Source organism: Rattus norvegicus, chromosome 11 (genome assembly GCF_021556685.1).
Source record: "Rattus norvegicus strain SHRSP/BbbUtx chromosome 11, alternate assembly SHRSP_T2T, whole genome shotgun sequence".
In the NCBI taxonomy this organism is placed as follows: domain Eukaryota; kingdom Metazoa; phylum Chordata; class Mammalia; order Rodentia; family Muridae; genus Rattus; species Rattus norvegicus.
In genome coordinates, this window is record NC_141544.1 from 64,558,079 (window position 1) to 64,571,750 (window position 13,672).

Here is a 13,672-nt window from a genome sequence, read left to right on the forward strand (position 1 = left end):
AGAGAGAGAGAGATCTCCAAGATTGTTGGCACTGAAGGAACAATGACAAAGATTGTCCTCTGACATCAGCACACACATGTCTACATGTAAATGAACACCTGCACACATGAACATACACCCAGGCTTTCACCTACAGGTGAAACCCAACAGACTCTTCCTTAACAGCTTTGTGGAACAAAGCCCCCTGTACTGTTGTCCCCACTGACAGATCCCCCTGACACCGAAACAGAGACTCAAAGTCTGATCCCAGTTGAAGGCTTGTGTTTTTAGAGTTTCCATCATGGCAGGAGGTGGGGGTGGGGCCATCACAGGACTTTGGTCTCATTTTATTGACTTTAATTCAAACATTGAATGAGCCCTTCATTGAAGAAGCAGACTTCAAAGGTCTTAATGTTAGTCCAAGTTTGAGAAAGAGGTTCCTGAGGGTCAGAGAAGTGCTGGGTGCTGTTGTCCAAACAGATAATGGCTGGTGGGTGGTAGGTCTGCCCTATTTCACAGAGACGACTGATTTAGTAAAAACAGCATGTCAGTGAGAGAAACAGGAAGGTTAAGGCCACAGCTGTTGACTCTGCCTTTCCCTAGTGAAGGACAGGGCTTCCCCGTAGACCTGGGATCTCCCTGATGACCTGTGTCCTCTTGTGCTTTTGTATATCCTGTTCAGCAGCCGCTTTATAGGACTGTTCAGAGCCTGCCCACCACAGGCGTTTTCTAAATGAACTGTCTTCTCTAATTTAATTCCAGTGCAGTGCCAGCAGCAGCCAGAGCAGCAACACATTTGCAAATCTGAATAATGAGTAGTTTGGTTGGCTGTTTCTTTTCAAAGTTCCCCTTTTGCTTCTGAGAACCCCACTCAGAAAGGTCAGTCCCTTCTTGGATTTCCTTTCCCAGAGCTAAGGGCAAAACTCAGACCCAGAAAGGCAAACATGGTCCTTACTCACTTATAAATGGATATTGGCCATAAAGTAAGGGTTAATCATGATAAAATATAGACCCAGAGAGGCTAAGTAACAGGGATGGTTCAAGGCAGAGATGCATGGATCTCCCTGGGAAAGGGAAATAGAATAGATTTTGCAGGTAGACTAGGGTCGGTGGGGATGAAAACAGGAGGGATCAGGTGGGAGGAGAGAGTACTAGGAGAGATGACTGGAATTGGGGAATATTTCAGGGGCGAAGTAGAAATCTAATGCAATGAAAACACCCTACAATCTATAAGGGTGACTGCATGTAACGGGGAATATGGACAGAGTCTGAACTGGCCACCTTCTGTAACCAGGCAAAGCTTCCAGTAGAGGGATTGGGACACCAAACCAGCCAAAAAACCTTTGAGGTACAATTTGCCCTGCTTACAAGATGTGCAGAGTTGCAGATTTTGTGGGAATGGCCAATTAATGACTGGTCCAACTTGAGACCCATGCCATGAGAGGAAGCCCACACCTGACATTTCCTAAAGGGCTAGGAACCAAAAGCTGGATAGCCCATAGACCAAAGATAGAGTCAAACATGATTAGGAAAAAAAAGTCAATGAAATGAAATGATTCCTAATGACATTCTGCTATTCTGCTATACTTGTAGACAGGAGCCTAACATAATCATCACCAGAAAGGCTTCATCCAGCGCTTGATGGCCACAGATGCAGAGACCCATAGCCAAACATTATGAAGAACCCTGGGAATCCGGTGAAAGAGGGGACAGAAGGATTTTGGGAGCCAGAGAGGTCAAGGACACCACAAGAAAACCCAAGAATCCTCAAACCAGAGTTTCACAGTGGGTCACGGAGACTCAAGTGACAATCAGGGAGCCTGAATGGGACTGATTTAGGCCCTCTGCATATGTGTTAAGGTTGTACAGTTTGGTCTTCCTGTGGGACTCCTAACAGTGGGAGTAGGGGCTGTATCTGACTCTTTGGCCTGTTTTTGAGAACCTTTTTCTCCTAATGGGTTGCCTCTTCCAGCCTTTATACAAGGAGAGGGTCTTAGTCTTATACCTTGATATGCCATGTTTAGTTGATATCCCTGGAAGGACTGCTCTTTTCTGAAGGGAAATGAGGAAGAATGGACTTAGGGGAGAAGGGAAGTGAGGTGTAATGAGAGGAGGGGGCGTGGTGTATTGTATGAGAAAAGAATTTTAAAAAAAGACTTTGGCAAAGAGACCAGGTGTTGGTCCAGGAGATTATGTTTCCCTGGGTTTTGGAGTATTTCACTCAGCAGAAATAAATGTTGGTAGGTTTCAATGTGACCTTCCTGTAATGTTTCTAAGTCCCAAACTTCCTCCCTGCAATCTTGTCTCTCCTTATGGCATTGTACAGTGGCAAAAATGATAATTTTGTAAAAAGCACTCTATTTATTAAACATTCACTAATGTATGTGGCATAGAGCTTCCTGTATTATCTCACTGAATTCCAACAGCATCCCAAGTCAGGCATGGTCATCTCCCTACTAATGAGAGCCTGTGCATCAGCAGTTACAACATATAATCACCCAGTTTTTAGCTGCCCAGCAGCAGAGCCTAACCATTCAGGGTTCCTAAAGGGAGCTGCCATGGAAAAACTTATGGCTGCCTCCTCTCCCACTCTCACTAACCTTGACTTGACAAGTCTTGGTTGAAGCTCAAGTGTTTGCAACTTCTTACATACTTCTTGCTTACAGCACAGATTACTCCGTAGATAAGTTAAAGGAACAGGATAGGCTAAAACCTCCAGCAGTGGATTGAATGGTGTGCCTGCAATCTGCAGAAATCAGAGAGTGAGACAGAAACTGGCTGGACTTGGTTTGCGAGCTCCTGCTATGCCTAACCCTTTTACCATCCATCTAGCACGTTGGGAAGCCATTCATTATTTATACCCTCGTACTGGTACGTTGGGTAGCTTTTTAAAGCCCCCCTCTTTCTATTTGTAGAAAGAAAGCCGCTATGCTCTATGAGAAGCATTTGAGGTCCCTGGAGGCTGGTGGAAGTGTTTTGGCGGTTAGCAGGAACCAGGGCCCTGCTGACTTCGTTGCCTTAGCTTCGTTTATGCTTGACACCAAGGTCATAAATCCTAAGGCTGTCTTGGAGCTGACAGAACTACAGCAGAGACTGTGTGCAGAAACCCAGGGCAAAATGCTGGCCTCCTGCATATCTCATCCTGATTAGCATAGCTGCTCTCATTTTGCAACTTAATCCTCACTCAAAGGGAAATATGACAGTTAAAAAATTTTAAGTTAAAAAAAAAACAAACCCTCTTATCTCAGTATTTTAACCTTTCCTTTCCAAGATTCCTCTGCTTAGTGGAGCGCTCTACTACCCTACTTATTCTAAATTTGTCCCTGTCACATGCTACTCCAGCGCTACCTGGGGGTGTCTCTGCTGTGTTTGGACCCCTGAGTGTGCAAGTTGGCTTCTCTGTGGTTTTCCTTGGAGTACACAGCCTGTCTCTCCTTGAAAAAAAAAAACCACACTTTCCTGATGAACTCCTGCTGTCCATGCTTTCTGGGCTATAATTCCCAGTCTCGGTACAAGCAAGCAGTTCCTATCCGTAAGCATTTCCAGGAGCTCAAGGAATGTCCTGCAGCCAGGGCAGGAGAAGTTCTGTCTGAAGCTTTATAGTTTTTAAATCTTCCTAACTCTATCCTTCTCCCTGGGCAGTGGGGGAGGTGCTGTAACTGGGTCCTATTCAGGGCGGAGGACCCACAAAGTCACTTAAATTATTAATTAAATATATTGATTTGAGGCTGGGAAGATCACCCAATGGACCTGTTTGGTTCCTAGCACCCACAAGTGACTCCCATTCCCGAGGAATCGGAGATACCTGGCCCCGTGGACAACTGTACTTACTTACGTGCCCATACGTGCACGCATGCACACACCTGCACATAATTTAAAAATAAGAAAAACAAATCTTTAAATGTTTTGACATTTTCACACACATACAAAGTGCATCACAATTACTCCCGCCTCCTAACCTGCCAACACTCCACTTCCCCTACAACCCCTTTCTCCTCACTGGTGTCTCTTTTGTTTTGTGACTCGCTGAGTTAGACCAAGGTGGTCTGTGTGAGCTTGGAACTATCCACAGGAGTTCAGTGAGCTGAACCAATGCTTCCCCATATCAAGACAATGAGTCCCTCCCTGTCTCCAAGAATTGTTCTGTAGCCAACACTTCAGCAGGCATGGAGAACTGTGCATGAGAAGCTTCCTCCCTGTTGGCAGGGACCAGTCTTGGGCAGGTCCAGTGCAGGTAGCTTTTGTGATTTTAAGACGGCAGTGGCTATATCACACCCAGAAAACAGCATTTCAACAGCCCTCCTTCATCCCTTTTGCACTCTCTCCTCTTCCTTTCCCACAATGTTCTCTGAGTGGTTTTAATGGAAACAACTCTCTTTCTGATGTTCCTTGTATCTTTCTTCCTGGGACTCAGGTCCTTAGAGACCAAAGCGAAGGACCAGTCAGATGCTGCATATGCTTACACTAGCAGCTCACTGACGACTGCCATCATCTATATGCAGACTCTTCCTTCCCTTGCTTTGGAAATGGCTCTGTGCTTCATGTGGGTATACTCCATGTCCCTGAGTGCTCCTACCCCATGGCAGGTGACTTCGGTGGAAGTTTTTTTTAGACATAGTCTTCAAATTGACCAGGGCTAAAAGGCTGTCACTCTGCAAGGTCCCCAGCCTCTAGAATCACTGATGTAGAAAAGCACACTAGAAGACATGTTCAGCTAGAGGAGACTGACTGTGCCAGCCGCTTACTTGCAGTTTCTTACGGTCACAACCTTGGCATTACCCTTGTCATTTTTTCTTCATGCCCATGTCACTTCCCACAAGGCAGCTAATCCTGATGGTTCAACCTCTAGAATCCGCTGGGAATAAGACCAGGTCTCCCCATCCCAAATCTCCCACCCTGGTCTAAATACCATCATCTCTTCAATCAGCTCCAATATTCTTTCTTTTGTTTCACCTTTTGTTGTTCTTAACAAAAGTTAAATCATACCACTTCCTTCTGCTGTTCAGTACCTCCTACCATTGGCTTTCCAAGTCACCTGGCATAAAATAAAATCTGGCCATTGGGGCAGCCTTTTGAATTCCTCTCCTGTTTTCTCTAGCTCGCTCGGCATCAGCTATGGGGCATCTGAAATCTTTCTCTGCTCGCAGTGTCCCCCAAACTACTAGTCAAATAAGGGTTCCGTTATTTTGCATTGATTTCAAAATCCAGATTTATCACTTTAAGTTCTTGTTTTCTCATTAATCAGCTAAAACCATGTAAAAGATCCCTGGGGACAACCCCAGAAGGAATCATCATGAGAAGTTCCCCCTTTTTTTTATTTGACTTAGGCAGGTTATAGATTATAACAACTGGAAGAAATCTGTCCACTTGCTAATAAGAATATCTCAAAGGGATATCTAGATGAACCCTGGGCAAGGTCTGACAACCATTTATGACCACTAAGAAGCAACTGAAGTGTGAATTTACTTTGAAAAATGACTATTAGTAATGAAAATGTCAAGCAGACACTGACATTCTGTAACGGGAGTCGATAAGATTCACCTTTTTTTGCCAGGTTGCAGCACTCAGAGAGAACAGACTCTGCCTTTTCCCCAGGATTAAAACCTATTTAAGACTGGGTGGCTGGAAGCCCACGTAGCAGTAGCCCAGAAAGGAACTATACTGCTATTTAAATTATGGCTCTCGATGTCTGTAAATTATTCTTGGAACTTGAGCAGGGCCACCCTGACCACTTGAATGTGCTCCTTTTCTAGTGGGAATATTTCACGGATTGGCTGAGACGCGGCGATATAAAATTCATGTGCATATGTGAAGCCCGCATTTTGGTGCCATCTCATTGCTTTCTGTTTGTATAGTATATGTTTATCTAGGATTAAGCATAAAAGACATTTAGGAATGTTGGCTGAGTGCCAGCTTGAATGATAGACTCGACGTTAAGGCAGAGTTATTCATAGTATCCCGATCTCCTCCTCCTCCTGACCCATTCGATGAGTATCCCTGCACATTCCCTTAATTACTTAGATTCCCTCAAACTCTACACTCTAACAACCCTCAGAATTTGCTGCCAGGATTTAAATCTATGCACCAGCTCATTTTTAAAACCTCGCAGCTTTATATTATCAAAGCCTGAGGTAAGGAATAAACACTAGCCGGTGCTTATCTCTACATAGTCTCACCCTACAGTTAACCGAGTATTTAATCTCCCTCTCAGAACTGCATATTCAAAAGGAAGAGAATTTTTAAAGTTTCCACATTTGCTACATGCCCTCTCTAGCATACACTTAGGACGTTCTTTGATACAGCAGTCAGGCTGCCAGCAGAGACTTCCTTGAGAAAGAAGACGTACTATACTCTTTAGGATAAACCATGTCAAATGAAACAGCCAGCATCTGCTTGCCTCTGGCTGAGGAGAAAGAGAGAGAGAGAGAGAGAGAGAGAGAGAGAGAGAGAGAGAGAGAGAGAATGAATTTAAACTGTAGCTATTTATCTATGAGCATCTACCTCTCCTCTTCCAGTTGGGGGAGGGGGTGTTAAAAATTTAAAAGGATTAAAATTGAGAAATCAAAGGCATGGAAAGTTTGAAACTAGAAAGAAGAGTATAGAAGTGAATAATATCTTCTGGGTTATTTCTGAGTTGCTTCTGCCTATAGCTGCTTGCCTTCTTTCAGATTCAATGAGCATTGTTATTCCTGTCACCTATGGTATGCCAGGCCCAACCAATGCTAATCACTGGAGATGTTTAGGAAAATAAACAGAACATCTCTATGAAGGGACTCATATAAGCAATTGTTTTCTAAGGCAGATCACCAAACATACAACTAATTAAAATGCAGTCATATGCTGTGATGTATATGTGAAGTATATGCTTAGGTGAGGTAGTGGCAATTTTAGGAGGTATGAAGCTGTTAGAGTAGGTGTGTCACTGTGGGTGTGGGCTTAAGACCCTCATTCTAGCTACCTACGAGTGAGTCTTCCACTAGCAGCCTTCAGATGAAGATGTAGAGCTCTCAGCTCCTCCTGCACCATGCCTGTCCAGATGCTGCCCTGTTTTCCCCTTGATGATGATGGACTGACCCTCTGAACCTGTAAGCCAGCCCCAATTAAATGTTGTCTTTTATAAGACTTGCATTGGTCATGGTGTCTGTTCACAGCAGTAAAACCCTAATTAAGACAATGCCCATAACTATTATCACATAACACAACAACAGAGAAAGCGATGATTTTAACCTGTTTGGAAGAATTAAAAATCTTCTGTGGTTCCAGGCTTTTCCCATGCATGTGTAAACATAGCTTTCGTGTGCACTCCCAGGGTTCTACAGATTTCTAGAAGGACGTCCGTATTTATTTTTATTCCCAACTAAAATTTATTATAATTAAAGGATAGAGCAAGATCCACCAAGACAAGAGGCTCACGGGACAAATCCTAAAAGAAGCTAAGTACAGCTTCCAGTGGTACTGTTGCATCTAAACTCTCCAAGACGACCTGGGGGATGTCATCTACCAGGGGAACACGTTAGAGACTCAATGTTCAGCATCTGAATTGGGGGTTGATGTCATGGACAGTCCTGCTATGACTGGTGCATATCAAAATTTTAGACTCCCAGAAGGAAAGCAGATGGCCAACATAAAACCCATATTATTCATAGTGGGCAGGCATAATGTGCCACTCTATCTGGTAGGAATGACGAGAACACGCCTCCATTTCAAGTTCTCTGCTGCTATTCTAATGTGTAAACCATGATGTCAGTAACATGGACCAGGGATGGAGACCTTCCAGGATATAGCAGCAGAGCCTTCTCGTACATTTATTTCATCAATCTATTTTATACCATGGCATTGTACTCTAGCTGCAACTTTAGAAAGATAGTACTCAATCATAAACCTCCATGTCAGGTCATATATGCCCATCTAACTCTTGCCTGTGGTTATACTATATTTCATTTCCTAGACAGATGGTGCATTTATCATCCTTGTATAGGCAGATTTTTCTTAATGGTACTACTTCTGCACCTGCAGTATTTGTGTATATGTTTTACAGAGGCATCTAGATACAGTATTCCTTGTGTTATTCAGTTTGATAAGAAAGAAAGGTCATTGTGTTGGAATCCTAGTGGATTTATGAAAGTGTAGAAAGAGTATGGCAAAGAGGAGAGTTAGGAGGCAGATGATAAGGTCTAAAGTAAACCATGGAATAGAACTTGGCAATGAGCAGAAGTGGTGTGGACATCAGGGGAAGGCAATATGATAGTCCCCAGTGATGACAAGTAGAAAGTGAGCTAGGAGTAAGTGAAGGTGACTTAGTTATATGGTCTGAAAGCCAGCAAGTAGACGAGTTGTAAGGACATCAACTGTGGGGAAGTTGCAGGGAGTCAGAGGGGAAATTGTGGGCACTTGGATTTTCAGTTGTTTGCCCATCGTTCATTCAAATATGTTAGGCATCTTTTACATGTCACTCTGCTGGTGCTTAGCATTGGAACATTTTTTTCTTTTCCCTTTTTGTTAGCTAGCAATGATATCCAATATAGACTTTAGATAACTTGGCCATTCATTAGCTTCATTGCTATTCTTCTGTGAATGGCACACAGCTCAATAGAAGCAGCAGAGACTGATGATGAGTCAGGTCTCAGATGCTCGGATAATCTGCACACACTTGAGACTAACACAAGGAGTGAGGGGGAGGAATTATGAAAGCCAAGAAGATCGCTCTTGTGTCTGGGTTTCAAGATAGACTCCTTCCAGATCTCCCACCTCAGACAGGAGCCATTTGTACAGGTGAACAGGTGATCTGCTTTCCTCAGGACTGCAAGAGTCCTTTCTCCTGCGCACTGCTGAGTTTCCCTGTGTGGGCATCATGTGATGTGGGAGAGGAGCAGTAAGCAGCTCTCTCTAGTCAGCTTATTGATTTGCTCTCCCTCTCACACCAGTCTCTCCTTCCTTCCCTGGGAACCTGAAACACACACATCATCTGGGCACAACTTGAAGGGTAAGGGAAATCTTATTCCCATAGGGTTCTGTGTACCCCTTCATTAGACATTGAGCAGTATATGAATTTTGTTTGGTAACTTGTTTGAATTTGTATTGGTGCATGTGTCTGCATGGAGTTTAGTTGACTGGGAGAGTACCAGCATTATTCACTCATTTTCACCCAGTATGTATGGGTAGGAGACCATTCTTTATTCATTTGCACTCGGTATGTATGGAGCATGTGGTCTCCCACCTTCTTTGTGAAAAAAGTTTCCTTCTTCTTGGACTCATATTAGGATAAGTCGCTTTCTTTTTCTTCCTTAGTGACTTGAGTGCCTTTGTTTCCCTTTTCATTCATCTTCAAAGCTGAGTTCTTCCACTCTCCAGAGAAGATACATACATACATACATACATACATACATACATACATACATAGTCCATAAGCATCTGAAAGGGATGTTCAGCATCATTGGGAAATGCAAATCAAGCTCACAAGGAGGAATCAATCCCTACTCATTAGGACAGCTCTCACAGAAATCCCAGGCAAGTTCAGGGAGGACGTGGAGAAATCTGAGCTCTTCTACATTACTGGCTGGAAAACGAAGGAACCCTGTTTGCTGTAGAAAGCAGTGGGGGTAGTTCCCCCTAAATTAAACCTAGAGTTACCCCAAGAGTCAGCAATTCCAAGTAAATCGAAGAGCAAATCCGAGTGGCTCCTTTTACACTAGTTGTCCCGCAGTGCTGTTCACGGTAGTGTGAAGTAGAAGCCGCCCAAAAAGCCACTAAGAGATGAGTGATCAATAAAATGTGATACATCCATTTCAAAAACTCAACTTTCAATGAATGCTGACACAGGCTGCAACGTGGATAAACATCGTTTCAGGTGAAACTATTTTTGACCCAAAAGGAAAATCACCACACACTTCTTTTTTTTTTTTTTTTTTTTTGGTTCTTTTTTTTTCCGGAGCTGGGGACCGAACCCAGGGCCTTGTGCTTCCTAGGTAAGCGCTCTACCACTGAGCTAAATCCCCAGCCCCCAACCACACACTTCTATATGCTAGGTTCTTAGACTGGTCAGATTCATAGAGACAGGAAGCAAGATGGAAGGGGTCCGGGTCTTGGAATGGAAGCACATGAGCAATTAGTTACCATATACTTGTAAAAAACAAAAAGTTTGGGAAAATGTAAAAAGTTCTGAGGTTGGGCGCAATGATCCTAACACCAGGAGAGTTAAGGCAAGAGGACTAAGCCATTGAGGTCAGCCAGAACTCATCTCGTGTAGTGAGAACTTATCTGGAAATTAAGAAAAAAACAGTCCGAGCGCAGATTGTGATGATGGATATGGCTGTACATCAATGTGAATATACCTGATGCCCTCGAACCATCCACTTCAAAATGGTTGACATGGGGTGACGGTGCTGGTGGGAGATAGTTCAGTTGACATACATGTATGAGGACCTGAGTTTGATTTCTAGTTAAAAAAAAAAAAAAAAAAAGGCAAGGATGGTTGTGGGCACTTGCAATTCCAGTGCTTGGGAGGCAGATACAGACAGGGCTTGCTGGCTAGCCAGCCTCGCTGAGTCCAGGAGTTTCAGATGAGTGAGAGACTCCCTCAGTAAGCATGCTGAAAAGCACTCGAAGAATGTCATCCAATGTTGACAACATACATTTCACTCTAAGTGGCTTTTACTAGTATTCTAGAAATACAGTAAAATGATACAGTCAAGACTCACTGAGTTATGAGCTCTTTACTGTGATCAAATACCATAACCAAAAACAACTTGGGGAGACAGAGTTTATCTGGCATAGATATCCTGTGTCACCGTCCATTGAGAGTAACCAAGGCTGGAACTCAAACCGGGAGCGAACATGGAGGCAGGAGCTGATTCAGTGACCATGGAGGAGTGCTGCTCACTGGCTTCTTCCTCACAGCTTGTTTTTATAGAGCCGAGGCCCCTCAGCCCAGGGTGGTACCGTGCACAATAGGCTGGCCCCTCCACATCAATCACTAATTAAGAAAGTGTTCTAGAGCTCGCTTACAGCCCCATCTTACAGAGGCATTTCCTTAGTTAAGGTTGCTTCCTCTCCGATGACAGACAGCTTGTGTGAGGCTCTCACATAACTAACCAGAACACTGAGTAAACTTGACTTTTGCCCACTGATACTGTCCTTCCCTTCTTTCTCCTTGTAACACTTCCTCTAACTGTGTTGCAATCCCTGAGCCTCAGTAGCTATGCACGTCAACACCCCAGGCTTCCCTGTGTCTCCATTGAGGCTTATCTGTAATTTTAAATGTCAAGCTGTGTCTCCTAATGAAGAAGGTGCTCTTGAGCCCCTAAATCTATGCCCCTAGGTTCCCCGTGCCTTCCCAGAGAACTGGTATCGTGAAGAAGAAGTCATCCTAGGTATTTCGAATAAAGAAAAATGTAATTTAGAGTTGAATTTCGGCGGGACCATCACCGCAGACACCAGGTACTGAAGTCTTCCCCTCCAGTCTGCCTCTCCGTCTTGATCCTCGCTGCCTACTCAGATGTTACACAAGCCAGCAGTTATGACCCTGGACAGATATTCTACCATTGCTACCTCTGTGGAGTTAGGCTGGGCTGTGTCTGCCTCGCTGCTGGGGTACCTAGAGCACTGCCCACAGGCTACTCGGAGAGGCAGAAGGCAGTCCATATGGGGGTCTTCAGTCTGTGTTTCCACAGGTGGAAATCATCCTGGTCTTGGACGATTGTTGTGGTTCCCAGTCTCCTGTGTACTGAAGCACTGCTGAGGTACGGCTTGGGGTTGGGAATGGGGGTTCCCAGTCTATGCTTTCCCTCAGGGCATCCACATGCCAGTCAGGAAGGGGAAGGCAGATGCAGGGACTGGGTGGGTGGATCCGGTTTAGTTCCAAGTGAGTGCCTAGAGTACTGAGGGGCTGGAAAAGAGGTTTTCTCTGGGAGATTTAGGCGTGGCCTTTTATGAAGAACCTCCTCTCGCGCCCCCAACACCATCCTTGCTGAAGAGATGGTCCTTGCTTGTCCAAACTGCTTTATTTGATGGTCAATGTAAATGCATACACTTCACTCAGTGTGAACCAGGGATTAAATACCTTTTGTAGCAAGGGATACCCAAGAAGGGAAGCTCAATGGCTGAGCACTTGGGCCTATCTACATATCTCATTAGCAAGGATAACTCTATGTTTTTATGCTATGTGACTGACTGCCATTGTCCTCTCACGAGGTGCCTGTACTTACACATTCCAGAGCAGGTAGAGTTTGGCAGGGAGCTGGGCCCACTCCTACGGTACTGTATTCTGTGTTTCACAGGGTTTGGGCTCCCACACTCTGACCAGTTCTGTCTGGTAGCATAGTCCCCTTGGCCCTCAGAGTTAGCATTTGATTTTTGCTACCCAGCTGCAGATCATCCACTCTTTTCCCATGAGGGCAGGACTTGGGCATGATCTATAATTTGGGAGTTTGGGAGATGGGGTTTACATGTTTCTAGCCCTTGTCATTCCACAGAGCACACACAGAAAGGTAGCACACACAGCAGGCAATTTCCTGCAGGAATGCAATCTCCAGCAACAGCTAGAGTGAGCACTTTGCTTTACATACGTGAGGTATTCTCTAGAAGGAATATGGCTCCCATGTCACACAAGCATGTCTTGTGATCCCTGTGTCCTTGGGCGACAGCCGCAGAAGTCATTCCCCCAGCTCCCGCAGGAAGACACACATGCTCTGTGACACACCTTAGACCTTACACCAGCCAGCCTGTGAGGGGAGGTTTGTAATTTGCATTTTAAACATTAGGTTGGACAAGTGACAGAGCAACTGATCGGTGGGGCCGCTGTCCAAATGCAAGCCTGATGGACTCCTGTCACATCTTAATTTTCTGAGCTTGGATTTTTAATTCCCAGGGCTACTGGAGTTTCAGCATGATCCTGGATGGCCACCGACACTTCTGTGTTTAGATCCACATCCGTAGGAATACTGCATTCACTCTTCTACACTAGCTTCTGCTTCCTTCCTTCCTCCCTCCCTCCCTCCCTTCCTTTCCTTTCTCTTCTTTCTCTTTTGTAAATTTTGTTAAATTTGTTCTTTGACAAATCAATTTATTCGATGGATATAGTACATTCTGCCTCCCATATCTCTCTTCCCTTTCTCCTTCTCGTCCCCACCTCTCCTCATATGTCTCTCTCCCACATCCATATCCGTGTTCATTTTGCTATGTTTTGTGACGCACTGAACCTGACCAACGCCATCTGTGTGACCATGGGATGGTTTGGAAGCATCCACTGGTGCTTGGTGAGGTCAACAGTGGGAACACAAGTGAAACCTGTGGCTGCCTGCTCTCTTCATTAACTGCCTGCTCTCCTCAGTAACTGCCTGCTCTCTTCAGTAACTGCCTGCTCTCTTCAGTAATGGTTCTTATTTTTACTGGGTTTCCTTTGTCAAGTACAGTCTTCTTGTACAGTCTTCTTTGGTTCTGAAACTCTACCTTCCTCTGCAGAGTAGATACAGGTCAAAAGTCCTGCCTCCTTGGTTCTGAGGTATGCACTTCCTGAAGTCAAAGAGAGAAATTGGGAGAGTTCTCGTGATTCCTGATACCAAGTGACTTCATTGTTATCACCTGTATCTGTTTACAGTTTCTGCTGTCATGGATAGTCCTCAACTCGGTAGCATCCCAAACAGAACCATCTAGAGAATGGGAGTGTGTAATCTAGCTATCAGCAGCGATGCGTCAG

The 13,672-nt window shown here is 44.6% G+C and overlaps 1 long non-coding RNA gene across 5 annotated transcripts in view; it reads right to left on the minus strand.

The window, feature by feature from the left end:
• Positions 1-13,672, minus strand: part of LOC120095656 (uncharacterized) — a 114,844-nt gene that overhangs the window by 61,036 nt on the left and 40,136 nt on the right. The window lies entirely within an intron of this gene.